The 19,757-nt window shown below is 32.0% G+C and overlaps 1 long non-coding RNA gene across 1 annotated transcript; it reads left to right on the forward strand.

Moving 5' to 3' along the window:
* The first annotated feature begins 7,700 nt into the window (after nucleotides 1-7,700).
* LOC143082070 (uncharacterized) lies at nucleotides 7,701-13,311 on the forward strand. Its single transcript, XR_012980257.1, has 4 exons — nucleotides 7,701-7,719; nucleotides 9,396-9,567; nucleotides 10,220-10,432; nucleotides 13,238-13,311. It is a non-coding gene; the product is annotated as an uncharacterized LOC143082070 (long non-coding RNA).
* The last annotated feature ends 6,446 nt before the right edge of the window (nucleotides 13,312-19,757 follow it).

The raw sequence follows: 19,757 nt of genomic DNA on the forward strand, positions 1-19,757 counted from the left end.
TATTTCTTGATGGCTTAGAACGATTTTATTGATTGCGAAATTGGATTGTTTATTACAGCTTCTAAACATCTGTGTTATGCAGAAAACATTTGCTTAAGGACATTTAATCAATATCTGTAATATTATACAATTACTGTCTTTTGATGAGGTAAATATGCGGTTTTATTGACTTTTGAAAAAGTGATATTCACTGAGGCCGACGGCCGAAGTGAATATCAGTTTTTCAAAAGTCAATTAAACCCCATATTTACCGAAACAAAAGACAGTTATTGTTTTATTCCATATTCCAAAAAGAAAATGTATTTAATGACAAACATATACCAAAACAAATTGTACATGAAACATTTTACCAGAACGTTGCATGTAAAAGCGCGTGACGTTTAGCGCGGTGAATAACACTTTCTCGGGTGAATATGTTTTTTTATTCAAAATTCACTTCATATAGAGCAACCTACTTAAATAATATCAATATGGAATAACATTTATTATTTAATCTTCATTCTCAAATAGTAGGAATTTTTGTAGCAACATTATTGTCGTATTTTATCAATGCTTATATAATAATCCAAGCATATATAGCCTAGCTTCTTATACATTATACATCCATATACATTTGCCTTTTTTTCTTTAACATCAATTGCTTTGTTTGACATATTGAATATAACATAAAAATAATACATGACTATATTTCTTGTATATGTCAACTTACAATGGAAACGAATTAAAATAAAATGACAATATAAACCTAGATTATCATGATAATGGTAAGCTATATTGATTGACATTTAGAAGTAACAGATTTGTAACAGATATTAACACATCAATAAAGTTCACGTATTAATTATGTAAAATATAGATATGGTTAACAATATGTAGATATATGTTTAATGATATGCACATTAATGTTGATTATAAATATGTATTTTCAAATCGAATATAGATGTTAATGTTATGTTAGTTCATATTGATGATAAATGTTTGTTGATGATATGTAAAGTATTCAGTATTATTCTTTATTTTCTTAGTGTAAAAACATTTTATATTTTTTAGTTTTTTCTTATATTTTTTTGTATGAATTTACTGTTCCATGATAATCGTAACTTTAAACCTCGGGTTGATAAGAAGTTGAGACACTTTAAAGTGGTATACACAGTTTCATCGCGGAACTCATTCAACTTTGAGATATAATTTAAAGCAAGTCACATTTCCTTAGAATTCTATTATATTTTCTAGTGGTTATTACTGTTCAACTTACAATCTATATCTATACATATATGGACTTATTTGTAGTTGAAGCATTTTCCTCGAGAATTTTCGTTGGTAATTGTATTGAACTTAAAAAAGAAACGTCAGATACCTACTGTCGCCTCTTCTTTATTTATTTTTTCAGCTTATTCTGAATAAATTCTTGTTCATAAGTTATTTCAATGAAGCAGAACTAACTTCAATAACAAACGGGACTGGAGGGCACTATCTATAGCACTTATGGTACAAATACTACCGGGATCTCGCTCTATGGTAAGGAACCTAGGAAATCAAGACAACATTGAAAGGTACAGAGACAAAAAATGTAAAAATTAACCTTATAAAGACAAATATATGTATACACATGGTATAGGATACTGTAGACAATTATTAATAATTTGATGTTTCCCGAGACCGGTGCGTAATTTGACGACCATAAATGCATTATATTTTCAATATCAAGTCATCAAAATCAGACATAAGAGAAAGTATATTCTGGCCTCTTAAAATAAAAATCGAGCGGTTTTGCTATGTTTATTGCAAACGAAACGCTGACGTTCATAATGTTAAGCCTGGTATCTAAGAACAATTTATATTTTACTTGTCTACTTACATTGATGTTGTCAATCAACAAGGTGTTCCCGGATTTTGATTATGTAAATTGTGGCAAACATTAAGATGTTTGGATTATTTCCTCTTGCATATAAAGGCATTCAAATTTACCTACTACAATTAACCTTTTCTATATTGTGTCTTCTGTACAATTAATTGTCTGTTTGTCTTATTATTTTTAGCCATGGCGTTGTCAGTTTATTTTCAGTCTATGAGTTTGACTTTCCCTGTGGTATCTTTCGTCCATCTTTAAGATCTTATCATAGCATTTATTTCAAAAACCTGTACTGTGGTTTGCAATGCATAGTATATAATATTCCAATGGTAAAATAAAAGAAATAGCTTATCCATTGAATATCCAATAGGGGCTATTAAGATAAAGAGTTATATTCAAGTAAGAATCCACACAAACTGATTTGACAGACAAAAAGTGAAAATTGCAAATAACAATATACACAGTGTATTTATTGTGAAAAAAAAAAATCAATTCCTGCGATGTAGCACACATAAGTTCAATGAAGGGTATATATATAGTATAAAAAATGTTAATCATGAAGACGACATGACCTTGGTATAATCACTTTGTTAGTTCAGTTGTAAAAGAGGGGCTAAAAAACAAGTCATTTGTAATGAGCTAAATATGTCTTGAATTTGTCCGTTAAGGAGCTTTAACATGTTCTACGAGGGTGTGCACTTTTAAATATAAAAAGGAATAAATGGCAATCGCGATCGTTCAGTTGGAAAAATTGTTAATACATAGTTATGTCATTAAAAATAAGGGTAGAGAAATATTGTGTGGGTTGACAATCAGCAGCAGCAAATGGAAAGAATTGATCAAACATGTCATAGAAATTAATTATATACACATGTCTTTTAATTTTGAATGTAACGCGTCTTCTGATTGGCTGACATTGTTTTGTTTATCAGCTCATAGACACAATTGTGTCATGTGACCGTGACGTCATCAACGTTTTTCATAGTTTACTCCGGTTTAAAATGGAGTTAAGATTTAAATTATAAGTAATATTTGTTCTGCCTATTCGAAATGATAACATAAAAATGTGGTGCACACTTTAAAACAATCTGTTCCGCAGGTTATTTAGTGTGCACCACATTTTTGATGTCTATCAGCTGATATATGCTTATTATCATTGAAAAATATCTTTATTTTCAGTATTTCTCATTTTATTTAAAGGGTGATACTTTTCTCCATGGTGAAAAAAAAATCAAAAGATAATTGTTCCAACAACTGGGTGTGATACAGACATAATAAAACATAAGCAATAAGGAAGTATTTACATTGAGTACCCATTTATTACAAATTGTGCACTGAAAATGATAGTTTGTTGTGTTAAAAAGAATACCAATGGATAGCAAAGACATCAAGAACAGAGTCGGAAAATATACCATGGATCAATTTCAATCATTTTAACTTAATGTAATCTTTAATGGTAGAAAAAATGTAATGTTTGTAATCTTTGTATTACTCACGGTTCTTTTTATCATTATTTAATCATTCTGTTGGGTTTTTTTTATTATTTTTGAATGCAATTTAAAAGGACTATGAATGTAGACGAAACAATATTTAAACAAGTCTTCTATCTTTTGTCTATCACTTTTTCTTTATCTAGAGTAACTTATGAGTTATATGTAGACTAAACGGCCGTCTGGTATACTAAATCATAATGCGCGTATATTTGGGGAGTTTTCTAGATGCCACTGCTGATGGAGTTTTTATTACCCGAGGGTATCACCAGCCTAGTATTCAGCACTTCTATGTTTACATTAATTATCATTTATATGGTCATATTTTAAATAAACTTTTTACTAAACTTTGAAAATTTGAAATACAAAAGTTTGTCTCCTTAGCTGGTATTTGGCAAAACTTTAAGGAATTTTCGGTCCTCAATGCTCTTAAACTTCGTACTTTATTTGGACTTTTTAAAATTACTCTTGATTCGAACGTCACTGATGAGTATTTTGTAGTCAAAACACACCATGACGCTATTATATATTTATTTTTTTGAGAATTGTTGTTTGTTACCGATGTTTACTATATTAAGCATAAGCAATGAAATTTTATTACAATATATCCCTTTATGTAAAGGTAAATCTGCTTACCCTTCCAGCACTCTAGATCTTCCCAGGTTGTTTTTTTTTTGTAGTGGTTTTTGTTTGGAATTCGTGTGGCTTATTCTTAACTTTTATTATCCATGTTATATTTTGAAAACTGTTGTTTGTCTTTCGGCCGATTTTTTGTCTATATCTTTAGCATGACATTATTAGTTTGTTGTTCGAGTTGGAAACTACTTTTGGTATCTTTTACCTCTTTTACATAGTATATTGGTATCAGAGATACACGTGAGTGATAAAATTGAGAAAGGAAATGTGGAATGTGTCAAAGCGACAACAACCTGATCATAGAGCAGACAACAGCCGAAGACCACCAATGGGTCTTCAATGTAGCGAGAAACTCCCACACCCGTAAGCGTCCTTCAGCAGGCCCCTTAAAAATATGTATACTAGTACAGTGATGATGGACGTCATACTAAACTCCGATTTATACACAAGAAACTAAAATTAAAAAACATACAAAAATAATAAAAGCCAGAGGCTCCTGACTTGGGACAGACGCAAAATTGCGGCGAAGTTAAACATGTGTATGAGATCTCAACCCTCCCCTGTCAGAAGATGTAACAAAAGAAAAGAAATACAATGACAATAATACACAAATAACAACAGACTACTAGCAGATAAATGACATGTCAGCTCCAGACCTTAATTAAACTGATTGACAGAGTATGACTTCATCATATGAATATCAGGCACAACCCCCCCTCTCACGATGTATATGAGAATATTGTCCATAAAATTAAGATAATACAATACAGTAGACAAGTTTCGAAATTATATAAAAATGATATCACAAGACTAACCAGTGACGCTCTGATGAAAAAAGTTTGAAAGCCAAAACAAGTACAAAGTTGAAGAGCATTGAGGATCAAACGTTCCCAAAAGCTGTGCCCAATACATCTAGGGTTTTTTGCCTGGGATAAGAACATCCTTATTATATAGAGTAATTCATACTTTTGCAAACAGTATTTTTTTTTATAAAATGATTATATAATTAATATAAATGATATAACCGGTGACCAAACAAAGCCAGATCAATTGTAATAAAGGAACTCAAAAATGCATATAGACAAAGCACATTAGAAATATGAAAGACAAGATCCAATTGCTGTAACTAAACTCCCATTCTCTACACCTCGAAAAAAAACTGTTTATAATTAAGCTTATCACTGGGTTTGAACTTAATAGTAACAATACAACCGATTCCTCATACCGTACAGGATCTGCTTATTCTTGTCATAATTTTCATGTTCACTATGAGGGAAACAAATAGATTCTTTAAAAATGTCCTGTACCAAGTCAGGAAAATGGCCATTGTTATATTATGGTTCGTTTCTGTGTGTGTAACATTTTTACGTTGTGTTTCCGTTGTGTCGTTTGTTTTCTCGTATATTTGAGTGTGAATTCACATTACTATAAGACTTGTCACGGTACTTTTCTATCGCAAATTCATGTATTTGGTTTGTATGTTATATTGGTTATTCTCATCGGATTTTGTCTAATGCTTAGTCCGTTGCTGTGTGTGTTACATTTTAATTATGTGTCGCTGTTCTCCTCTTATATTTAATGCGTTTCCCTCAGTTTTAAATTGTTACCCCGATTTTGTTTTTTGTCCATAGATTAACGAGTTTTAAAAAGCGGAATACTACTGTTGCCTTTATTTGATACAATCAATGACGAGGTCTTAACATTGATATCTATAGCGGGTGATTTTCTCGGGGCGTAAAATTTTGCTTATTTTTGCGGATAGATCTCAATCGCCAAATTAAATTCCGTCAATTTAAAAAGGCACATGCAAAGGTATTGATAATAATTTTGAATCCGCAAAACAAAAATTAATAACCGCTAAAATATTTCGTATACATGTACCGTTTTGCGAAATTTTACACCCGCGAAAATAACCCGCTATAATGTATGTCAATGGCATTTGAACAGCGTCGTACAGAAATCGACCTTATGCAAATACGTGTCAATACAGATATTCATCTATTTCGCGGTATATACATGACATATATAACATGTGGTATCATAAAGATTAAGATAACAGAAGAAATAAATAGTTTCGCGCTATTTTATTAATTTTTTATCTTGATGTTACAGACGAACCCCTTTAAAAAATGCAGTATGTAGCACTTTTGTTATCTTATAATTTGTATTCATATAAAAAAAGTAAAATCAGAAAAATACTGGACTTAGAGGAAAATCTAATCGGAAAGTCCATAATCACATGGCAAATTCAAATATAAAAACACGTCAAAAACGAATGGACAAGAACTGTTTTAAATATATTTGTCCTAAATCCAAATTGATTCGAAATGTATTTGTCCTAAATCCAAATTGATTCGAATATTCATTGATGGCATTTAATTATCAAATACATTGCACTTGAGATCAGCCCCAGTTTTTGGGGTTCGTGTCGTTTTTTAGTTTTCTATGTTGTGTTTTGTGTACTATTGATAGTCTGTTAGTCTTATATTTGTAGTCATTATGTTGTCTTTGTTTTACGACATATGGGTTTGAATGTCCTACTGGTAACTGTTTACGACATATGGGTTTGAATGTCCTACTGGTAACTGTTTACGACATATGGGTTTGAATGTCCTTCTGGTAACTTTGGTCCCTCTTTTACGACATATGGGTTTGAATGTCCTTCTGGTTACTTTGGACCCTCTTTTGTAACGACATATGGGTTTGAATGTCCTTCTGGTAATTTTGGTCCCTCTTTTGTTACGACATATGGGTTTGAATGTCCTTCTGGTAACTTTGGTCCCTCTTTTGTTACGACATATGGGTTTGAATGTCCTTCTGGTTACTTTGGTCCCTCTTTTGTTACGATATATGGGTTTGAATGTCCTTCTGGTAACTTTGGTCCCTCTTTTGTTACGACATATGGGTTTGAATGTCCTTCTGGTAACTTTGGTCCCTCTTTTGTTACGACATATGGGTTTGAATGTCCTTCTGGTAACTTTGGTCCCTCTTTTGTTACGACATATGGTTTTGAATGTCCTTCTGGTAACTTTGGTCCCTCTTTTACGACATATGGGTTTGAATGTCCATCTGGTAACTTTGGTCCCTCTTTTTTTACGACATCTGGATTTGAATGTCTTTCTGGTAACTTTGGTCCCTCTTTTACGACATATGGGTTTGAATGTCCTTGTGGTAACTTGGTCCCTCTTTTGCAACATTTTTGAGATCACATAAATCCATTTGAAAACGAATCCTGTGATGTTTCATTTAAATGTAATGATATGATTTAAAAAATAAAAATTCTGCGCTACGCTAATTTGCACAATTTGAACTCAACAACTGCATTTGTTGCAAATATTTAAATGCTAAATATTATCATTGATATACACCATCGAAGTTGAGAAATTATAAATAATTAACTGCTACGAAGACAATAACAATCAAAACCAAGGAGTAAACAACGACTCACAAATCAAAAGACATCACTCATATAGCTTGACTAAAAAAAAGCAACGATAAAAATAATCCTGTTTACAGTGAAGAAATGTTGACGTTCCGGGTGAATTAAGGTTTCGCATTTCTTTTTGTTCATCGTGTTTCAATATGAAACTGGTTTATATTCCTATGTAAGTTAACTCTTTATTGTTAATTTGTTTTTTTAAAAGACAATACACGTATATATGTTTTACATTCATGCAGAGATGGATGTACAAATGTTGATCTTTATATCCTTTGGATTTTGTTTTCTGTCCATGATTCTATGTAAGTATCATGTTTTACATTGTATATGTATATTTAAATAAATCATACAATGTTTTTTTTTATATCAGGTTGATTTTTTCAAAATTGTGATGCATATAATACTCTATTATAATTACAAACGAGCATTCAATGTAAAATTGGAAGATTTGGTAAAATCACCAATGAGAAATTATTCCATAAATGGCCAAATTACGTAGAAGTTTACAGCCATAGGTCACCGCACTGTATGCAAGTATGAACAAACCCCTTACCGCATAGTCCGTAATAAGAGGCCCCGAAATGGCAATTGAAAGAAAAGTTCAAACGAGAAAACTAACAGCTTGATGTATGTACAACACAATGAACGAAAAAGAAATATGACATACAGTAACAAACGACAATTACTGAATTACAAGCACTTGTTTTTGGAATGGCAAGTTCAGAATTTGGTGGAGTTTAATTAGTTTGAAGGCGCAAACTCTGTCCATAACCTGAGATAATGGTGTAACAGTACATGAGAACAATTTATAAAAAATGCCTTGAAAAGGGCTTGATTCATTAAATTGAATCAAAGAAGAAACACATCTAACAAACTTAGAAACATATGACTGGATATGGTAATAACACGTCCCAAGAATAATACGAAAACACCTAGTACAGATTTGGAGTAATTACAGTTACTAAAAAGTAAAATAAATCACAAAAATACTGACCTCCGAGGAAAATTCAAAAACGGAAGGTCCCTCATCAAATTGCAAAATTTAATGATAAAACACATCTAACAAATGGACAACAACTATCATATTCCTGACTTGGTACATGCATGTTCAAATGTAGAAAATGGTGGATTAAACCTAGTTTGATAGCCCTAAACCTCACACTTTTACGACAGTTGCATCAATTTCCATTATATTGACAATGATGCGTGAACAGAATGCCACAAAAGGGGTACAAAAACAACATAGACGCCACCAAAAGCTAGGGTGATTTAAGGTGGTGCTCTTGAATGGGAAGCAGATCCTGCTCTTCATATGGCACCCGTCGTGTTGCTAGTGTGGTTACAAAACCGATTAATAGTTTAATTCGGTAGGTCACATTCGTGGAATGGGAAGGGGATCGAAGTTACGACATAAGGAACATATTTATCCGATATCATATAACGAATATTTCATAACGGTCATCCAACTCGTGATGGCGTCCGTAATATTAACGAAGTTCAACATTTGGATCACTTGGGTTTAAAAATGAAAAGGTCTGAATTGGGCAGCTAGAATCATCTCTTGTGTCGTAAAGTTTTGTTTTCAACCAACCCTCATAGTCAATTTCTAGATATAAGTCCAAATAAAATGGCAAAATCAAAAACTCAAAAACATAATACCTAATTATAAAAAGGCATCTTAGACTCATAAGAAAGAAAAAGATGTCTTTTGTCGCTCGATACTAAATTCTTGATAAAAACAAAAAATATAGTTGTTGTGCCACATTCTAAAAAAATTTGAGTGAATACAATGATAGTGATCTGCTTGTTCCAAAGAATATGATAAATATTTATCACAAATTGAAGGTAGAATTAATACTAAGCCAGGTGGTTTTTTTTCTTGATGTTCATTTTGTGTTTTTTAACAACGGCCTTTAAAGCAATTTGTTTTAAAGAAATTATATTCAAACATAAAATTCGATGATTTATTTTCTTTAAGGTACCAACATAAAAGTACTGTTTGGAACTAAATTCCATATTAAGGAATTTGATGTTGATACCGGCAATGTAAAGCTACTTGTTGTGAATCCGGAGATAATGTTTGCCATGGATTACGATGATAAGAACAAGCATATTTACTTTACACAATACGATCATCGTAAAATAATGCGGTATGTATAACGTCTGATATAAATGTATTAACTTTCCTTCCCGGATACATAATAAGAATAATAAATGTCCGGGTCTTCATGATGTTCGACTAAACATCTTTCTTTAGTAACTACCATCATATGATCGACAATACAAGACGGTCTTCAAAAGTATTGTGTATATTCTAGCAGAGATGGTAATCAGATCTCAGAATCTGCTCCAAGATATTGACTCGTAAAAGAGTTGTAGGCGAGAGTTGATATCGTCTTACGTCATTTATGCTCTGGAGAGTTACAATTTACGTTTCTGTATATTTAAAACATATATAAACTCTGACATTTTAAATTTAAGAAAGTTCTGAACTTAAAAAGATAAAGATGTGATATGATTCTTAATGAGACAACTCTCAACCATAGACCAAATAACTTAGAAATTAACCACTATAGTTCACGGGCATTTATACTGAAATTTGATGTAGTAATACAAATAAATCTTTTTGTTATGCTTTGAATTGACATAAATGCATACAATGCATGACGAAAAATAAACTATGATGATTGATAGCTGTTTAAATCCTTGTCTGTTTGTGTTTCATTGTTAACCATACCATGTAACCGTATTCATTCCATATACAACTTATCAAAACAAAATATATCATTTTACTTCAAATAGATTTCCTTATCCAGCACAGAATGCAGTTATAGAAAAATTTGTCAACACAGGCAGTGGTCCAGCAGGTATTGCAATCGATTCCGAAAATGGACATGTTTACTGGACTGAATATTAGAGTAACAGGCTCATGCGATGTAATGTAGCTAGATCCAATGAAGTCCATATAACAACTCTGACAAGCCCTTTTAGTGTACGAATCGATGTATTAAACAGGTATATTTCAAACACCACCCTGGAAGATAACGATATCAAGAGTGCCAAACATACTTACCTTGGCACTTGTGTAGTGGTCAAAACAGACCTTATGACATGTCCGTCTTGTTCGTATGTAATATAATGTTTTACATGTTCCATTAGGAGTCGTCCCAGTAATTATCGAGTTCAATTTACTCAAGTCTATATGGAACCCATTTACTCATGTATCCCGTAGCCGCACTATATGTAAGCGGCAATTGCAATAATTATACAATAGGTCTAAAACTTGATTATTAGGTAGTTCTTAGGCATTAAATAATAACCTGTAATTTTTCAGTTTATTTCCTGAAATCTAATGCAGATTATTGAATCTATTTATTTGAATTGTATTTCAAAAATTACATACTTTTATTAAGAAAATCTGTAATTTTGTATTTCTTATATACTAAAACCTATAAACTAGTATTGCTTTATGGTATTACATATGTTTCCAAACATAACAAGTTTTAAAACAGTGATTTTATTAAATGGAAAAGGGGAACTAAACGTCATCTGAATACCGAAATCTGAAGAAAAAACAAAACGGAAAGTTTTTTTATAGAATGGAAATTTGAAAAGCTCAAACACAACAAACAAATTTAAAACAATTGTCATATATCTGACTTTGGAATAAAGGTGTGTGTGTGTTTTTTTTGGTTGTACGTCGTATACTGATCAGAGTAGGATGCTTATCTTCAGCCCCATCCATTCTCAACAATCCATTCTAAGACTTGCATCTGATGACTGCCATAATGGTTGCTGAATGTTGTCAAAAACAAGTCGTCGTAATGTTACCGCTCCTACTATGTCTATATGTCTCTATGTCAAAATCTTTAACAGTACTATTGGTCGCCTATTGTCGTCCTGCCATTATTCATATAAAAAAAGACAATAGTAGTATACCTCTGTAAAATAGTTTTTCCTTTTTTACTAGTACTAGACACGATAAAAAAAAAATTCGACAATATGAAATGGATACGACACAATGAATAGTATCAGATTCAAAAATATGAAACTGAGACTAGCATCAAATCTGTATTTTTCCTCGTTTTTGTGTCGCATGTCATCATCCATGGCTTTTTATATATTTATATTGGTATCATTTCTTCAGATTTGTGTTACGTGATGTAATGACATTTTCTATTATATAATAGGGTCGTATCTCATATTGTTTGTTTCACAGATCTATATGACGACACAGAATGACACACACATAAGTGGTTCTTTGTTTATTACGGTCCACGTTCTATCACAGAATGACACACACATAAGTGGTTCTTTGTTTATTACGGTCCACGTTCTATCACAGAATGACACACACATTAGTGGTTCTTTGTTTATTACGGTCCACGTTCTATCACAGAATGACACACACATAAGTGGTTCTTTGTTTATTACGATCAACGTTCTATTACAGAATGACACACACATAAGTGGTTCTTTGTTTATTACGGTCCACGTTCTATCACAGAATGACAAACACATAAGTGGTTCTTTGTTTATTACGGTCCACGTTCTATCACAGAATGACACACACATAAGTGGTTCTTTGTTTATTACGGTCCACGTTCTATTTATTTGTAGAAGATACCGAAAGAGCAATCAAAACTCTGAAATGATGTCATCCCCATTTAAGAAAAAGACGAACAAGTCTACAAAACGCTATATAGTGAACAATAAGATAGATTTTGAGAAAACAAGTATAATTTTATTAAACAACCAACCCTTCACCTAAATAGGAACAGTGCTGTAGCTACATAACATTAGATTTAACTTAGTTGAAGAAGGCTTGACTCATATATGTGATCAACAATCAAAGAGACAAAAAGGCAAAGACACTAATCATTGATCTGCAAAATATTAACATTCTTTTTTCCGTTTGGCATCAATGGTGTTGTATCTTTTTCAAAAACCTCCTTCAAGAGTTTATGATTAATATGTTAATAAATTAAGAGAAAACATATTTTTACTTTTATACGACCAGGGAAATGTTCGAATTGTCATGTTTTTACATCCTAGTTTATGACACCACCAAATTATATTTATCATCAAATTTGTATTTAAATGAGCAACATCACAATTAAGGTAGGATACGCTTCTCCATCAGGCTCTCCTAGAATTATTGGATATAGTTTTGGGCTCGCGTCACTCAGTCTCTAATTTCTACGTTGAAAATGTTTTTTTTTTCTTCGTCTTTCATGTTTCACCTAAACTTTGAGTATGTTATGTTTCCATGGTATCCTACACTTTTTTTTATGGAAAGAATGCAGCTTTTTTATAATAAACAGAGACACGAATCCACCTTAAATTAAAATATGGAATTGGTATTAATATGTATTTGCATTCGAACATTATTTTAACTTAAAGTCAGTCACATATACTTTTTGTTGTAGTATGATAATATTTAAGTTGATTTACAAAGTAAAAAGCAGCATATACATGTATTGATGATTAAAATCAAAGCCTATTATTCTTATATATACCGATTTTGTCTGGCCATTATGTAGATGCATGAAAATGAACTTTCTAATATATGATTTGTCAAAAGCTAAGATTGTCTATTCCTGGATAAGACATTTTCAATAATTCATCCTAACAGTTCATTTGTGATGGAATGAAGACGCATTACATTTAAATTTGACCAAGGTTTGCCGCAGAGGTACATTCTTTATTGATCAATATGTTCATTATACATTATAGAATTATTACATTAAGGGCTAAAACATTTTCCGACGGTTGTAACAAAATTCTAAACATGTGGATTAATATAACCCGTTATGACAGGTGGCTGTACGTCGCTGAACGTTTTGCGCGAATAATAAAAGCAAGATTTAATTATAGTGAAGCTCATGGTATTTATAGATTTAAAGACACGTGTTGACTATATGGATTTAAGTATGTTTTCTTTATCAATGTAAGCAACATAATCCAATATCTGTTCATACGTCATTTTATATGAACTGCTGAGTATATCCATGTTAATTATTCTGATAAAAAACCTATAAAGCTTTGGTTTGTCATTTGAATTGGTCACATGATTAGGGACTTTCCGATTGAATTTTCCTCGGAGTTCATTTTTTTGGGGGGATTTTACTTTAAATTAGTTAGTTAATATTTTCAATTTACCACCCAAAGGTAAAATGAGCGACTTGATTCTGACAATGATGACGAGAACTTAAACAATCAAAAGTACAAAACATTGACAACTCTATGGCCAAAAAGGTAAACACCGAAGAACATCTACAAAACAATTAACAGATTACTAAAGACTGTGTAACATGCATTGAAAACACTTAATAAGACCTCCTTAAATAGCCTATATCAAAATGTGAACTTTCCTATTTTTATGCAGAAACATTACAGCAGCACCTGCAAATGGACTGCCATTTCCCTATAATGCTTTCTTTGACATATTTGATAAATGGTTGCTTCTCACAAGAAAGCTAGCAAACCAGATCTTCCAAATGGCGAAGTTGAAATCTACATTTCGATCATTTCACAGACGCGATCAAAAATTGGTTCACCGTTATGGAATACGTGTTTCACAGATGACAACGGATATGTCCCAATATCGTTGAAGCAATTCCATTTCCCTCTTCCCAAATGTTGCCCACCGAATAAGACTTATTAACGCGGTTTTACTTGTATGAGTTATACGACGGGTGTCACATGCTGACCAAATCCCTTAACTTTTCGATGCACATGAGATCATCCCGGCTTTTGATGGGGTTCCATGACCCTATCTTTAAATTTATATGCTGTATTTTGAACGTGTTGTTTGAGTTTTTGGTCTTTTTACATTTTTTGCAATGGGGTCTTCGGTGTTCTTTTGAGTATCTCTTTTGGTATCTTTCGACTGCCTTTAACACTAAGATTTTGTTCGGTATTATACTTCTGATTGTTGTTAACAAATGCAGTACTTTTATAAAGTCATTTGACGTACAGTTTAGCAGTCGAGTTACTAGGCGTCATCTTAGTAACTGTTATTGATTATGTTTTGTATGTCATGCTGGAAGAAAATAAAGAGAATGTTCTGTGATCTTAACGTTTTTGTTAGACAGGAATGAAGAACAAACTATATTGGACAACTTTTCATTACCCTGGTAACTTAAAATCAGCAAGTGTCAGAGGATGTGATGTTAAAACACTTTATACCACGGGGCAAACAGATCAATTCTGTCCTATTGGTGTTTATGGTGGTGCAATATTCTGTACCAGTAATAAAAACCTATTAATGTTGAATAAAACTGAAGGACATTCACCAACTAGCGTGTATACCGACAGTAACAACATATATAGTATATATGTGTATCAGCAAAGGGGTAATATATTTTTTTAAATCATTATTCGATATTTGTCATCACTTTTTATGCTCAGTTACAGTAGGCAAAATTCTCTTCATATACAATGAGTTCATTTTTCAATTTATTATGATTTCCTTTATAATAATAATTCATTTAGTATGATTGATTGTTTGTTGTGTGTACTTTCTTGCTGTAAATTATGTTTGCTTTTTCCAAATAAGCATGTCTTACTTTTTTAAATTTTATCTTTGATTACATATATACATGTATTTGTCTTGTACGACTACTATTATAATATGTTTAAATGATTGTTTGTTTATTATTTAACTACGATATAAAGTATGCGGAAAAATTATTTAGCAAAAACACAGATATAAAGATATGAACAACCTTTTATTATTAGTGTGAAAGATCTCATCAATGACAATGTTCATTTTTGAATAGCGTTTGTATCTAAAACATGTGTAAATATAAAGAACGTACTGGCCATTGACACGCCAAACTGACGGTTTGTCTATTTCAGATGTTTCAGTGGCGGTCGAATCAAAACAATTGGTTTATACTGCAACTCTGAATATTGTTTTGTTAAAACATTTATAATTCTTTAGAGAAATTTATCTCATAAAATTGTTGCCGTAGAGGCTTACTAAATAACAATTCGCATTGTTTTTGTAATAGTGTATCTAACGTCTGTATACGTCCATACGCTAATTAAACGCTTATTTAATGCAATTCGCTTTATTGATATAACGTATACGATACTCGAATTATTGCTGTTGTTTTCAACTTTATGTATATATAAAATTGTGTGCTTTTAATTCGACAGAATCGTATAATAAACATATATCTTTAAGATAGTGATTTGCTACAGTGAATACTTTGTCACATGTCGATGATATGCAAATAATATTTGAAAATATTACACAGTTCTTGGTACTTTTTTTTTCATTTTCTAAGAGGTACGTAACATATATTATTTTTAATACTTCTATCATATTCAAATTATTTTGCATTTAAGTATCAGAACACGAACACTTTACTTCGAATTTATAAAGGATGGGGCGAAAGATACCAGCGGGACAGTCAAACTCATAGATTGAAAATAAACTGATTACGCCATGATAACGCCATGGCTAACAAATAAAAAGACAAACAGAACAATAATAGTACACAAGACACAACATTTAAGACTAAGTAACACGAACCCCACCAAAAACTGTGGGTGATCTCATGTATTTCGGATGGTAAGCAGGTCATGTACAACAATCACATCATACTTTTTTATTCGTACGACAGCTATCAATTGCACAAAACAATCTCGCAGTATATGTAAACAACAGATGTAAAGAGATCAATGATTAGAGACAAATACATTCATTAAAGCAGCAAATAATTTCATCTTAAACGGTTAAAACATATCTTAATGTGCGTGTGATTAGATATAATCAGATGTGGTATGAGTGTCAATATGTCTCAACTCTCCATCCACATTAGATATAATCAGATGTGGTATGAGTGTCAATATGTCTCAACTCTCCATCCAAATTAGATATAATCAGATGTGGTATGAGTGTCAATATGTCTCAACTCTCCATCCAAATTAGATATAATCAGATGTGGTATGAGTGTCAATATGTCTCAACTCTCCATCCAAATTAGATATAATCAGATGTGGTATGAGTGTCAATATGTCTCAACTCTCCATCCAAATTAGATATAATCAGATGTGGTATGAGTGTCAATATGTCTCAACTCTCCATCCAAATTAGATATAATCAGATGTGGTATGAGTGTCAATATGTCTCAACTCTCCATCCAAATTAGATATAATCAGATAAGGTATGAGTGTCAATATGTCTCAACTCTCCATCCAAATCATAAAAGATGAAAGTACGGTCTTTAACACACGGAGTTGGCTCACACCGAACAGCTTGGTAGGTTGTATTCAAATATGGTATCCGAGTGTACAAGATTGTCATCCTAGTAGTGCCTTTAAATTTTTTTTTTAGTTTATTTAAATTTTCCAGTAAAATTGACCAGAAGCAGTAAAAAAAGCTTAAATTTATTAAAAATATTTCACATGAAATTACTTGAATTAATTGGAATAGCATGATTTAATCGGAAAAATCCATTTTTTACGACAGATGTGTTGAGAAACAAAATAAACACAACTGAAAATGCAAAGGAAAAATTGCTTCAAGAATAAACATTAGGCAAGTATGCAAGAAGTATTCTATAGATGTTTGTTCAACCATTTATATAAACATGTTAAGGCAGGTATACAAGAAGCTTTCTACAGATGTTTGTTCAACCATACATATAAACATGTTAAGGCAGGTATACAAGAAGCTTTCTACAGATGTATGTTCAACCATACATATAAATATGTTAAGGCAGGTATACAAGAAGCATTCTACAGATGTTTGTTCAACCATACAAATAAACATATTAAGGCAAGTATACAAGAGGCATTCTACAGATGTTTGTTCAACCATGCATATAAACATGTTAAGGCAGGTATACAATAAGCTTTCTACAGATGTTTGTTCAACCATACATATAAACATGTTAAGGCAAGTATACAAGTAGCATTTTACAGATAATTGTTCAACCATTCATATAAACATGTTAAGGCAGGTATACAAGAAGCATTTTACAGATGTTTGTTCAACCATTCATATAAACATGTTAAGGCAAGTATACAAGAAGCATTTTACAGATGTTTGTTCAACCATTTATATAAACATGTTAAGGCAGGTATACAAGAAGCATTCTACAGATGTTTGTTCAACCATACATATAAACATGTTAAGGCAGGTATACAAGAGGCATTCTACAGATGTATGTTCAACCATACAAATAAACATATTTAGGCAAGTATACAAGAAGCATTCTACAGATGTTTGTTCAACCATACAAATAAACATATTAAGGCAAGTATGCAAGAGGCATTCTACAGATGTTTGTTCAACCATTCATATAAACATGTTAAGGCAGGTATACAGGAAGCATTCTACAGATGTTTGTTCAACCATAAAAATAAACATATTAAGGCAAGTATACAAGAGGCATTCTACAGATGTTTGTTCAACCATTCATATAAACATGTAAAGGCAGGTATACAAGAAGCATTTTACAGATAATTGTTCAACCATTCATATAAACATGTTAAGGCAGGAATACAGATGTATGTTCAACAAAACATATAAACATGTTAGGGCAGGTATACAAGAAGCATTTTACAGATGTGTGTTTAACCATTCATATAAACATGTTAAGGCAGGTATACAAGAAGCATTCTACAGATGTATGTTCAACCATTCATATAAACATGTTGAGGTAAGTATACAAGAAGTATTCTACAGATAATTGTTCAACCATTCATATAAACATGTTAAGGCAGGAATACAGATGTATGTTCAACAAAACATATAAACATGTTAGGGCAGGTATACAAGAAGCATTTTACAGATGTGTGTTTAACCATTCATATAAACATGTTAAGGCAGGTATACAAGAAGCATTCTACAGATGTATGTTCAACCATTCATATAAACATGTTGAGGTAAGTATACAAGAAGTATTCTACAGTTGTATGTTCAAAAAAACAAATAAACATGTTAAGGTAGGTATATAAGAAGCATTCTACAGATGTATGTTCAACCATTCATATAAACATGTTAAGGCAAGTATACAAGAAGCATTCTACAGTTGTATGTTCAACAATACAAATAAACATGTTAAGGAAGGTATACAAGAAGCATTCTACGGAAGTATGTTAAACAATAGCTTTGACCAAAAAACTTTGTTCTCCCTAGTCTAAAACTGTTGTATTGTTCAGTCGTGAAATGGAGTATTTCTATACCATGCCACCAGAAACGGTGCAGTTTAACAACACTTTGAAAAAGTAAGTTATGTCACTGAATAGATAGCTCTGCGAGTAAATTTCTAATGTCCGAGAGTATCACCTGTCTAGTAGCCAGTATTTCTTTTAAGGAATCAAGATACTGATATTGTATTCTGACATTGACAGTGTTTTGAAACTATTTAGTATTACGAAATGTAAAGCTGCTCTTATTTCTGGCTATACATGTACTTTTCTTCGTTTTTGGTTTGATCAGCTCCTCGGTTATTGATTAGTTTCGGATTTAATCAGCTCCTCGGTTATTGATTAGTTTCGGATTTAATCAGCTCCTCGGTTATTGATTAGTTTCGGATTTAATCAGCTCCTCGGTTATTGATTAGTTTCGGATTTAATCAGCTCCTCGGTTATTGATAAGTTTCGGATTTAATTATAGTTGGGCCTCGATCATCACTATAGAGATATGTGTAATCGATATGCGAATCTGATGTTGGGAATTGGTACCGTTTGTTTTTGCAATTATTTCCATTGTTTAAAAGAGGAATGAAAAATACCAGAGAGACAGTCAAACTCATAAATCGAAAATAAACTGAAAACGCCATGGCAAAAAAGGAAAAAGACAAACAGACAAACTATAGTACACATGACACAACATAGAAAACTAAAGACAAAACAACACGAACCCAACTAGGGGTGATCTCAGGTGCCCCGGTAGGGTAGGCAGATCCTGCTCCACATGTGCCACCCGTCGTGTTTCACTTTTATTTAAATTTATGATATATAAACGACATCTAAAAGGTCTTTAAAATGTATTCGTTTTTTAATTAACAGGAACATAGATTGATGCCACAGACAATGTTAAAAGTCGTGCAAAAACAAGAGATAGACTAGAAACCGATATTGACTCAATAGTAAAGTTACGGTTGTGATATTTAATGGTTACAGGAAACGGAATATCCAATAAAACAAGAGATACAATAGAAACAGATATTGACTCAATGGTTAAGTAAGGATTGTGACATATAATGGTTACAGGAAACGGAATATCACTATATAACAATTGTTATGTCACGAAGCTTAGACATAACGATTGAACCATTCTAAAGAATCCATCTCTATTCAAGGCAAAGACTCTATT

This window comes from Mytilus galloprovincialis, chromosome 7 (genome assembly GCF_965363235.1).
Source record: "Mytilus galloprovincialis chromosome 7, xbMytGall1.hap1.1, whole genome shotgun sequence".
In the NCBI taxonomy this organism is placed as follows: domain Eukaryota; kingdom Metazoa; phylum Mollusca; class Bivalvia; order Mytilida; family Mytilidae; genus Mytilus; species Mytilus galloprovincialis.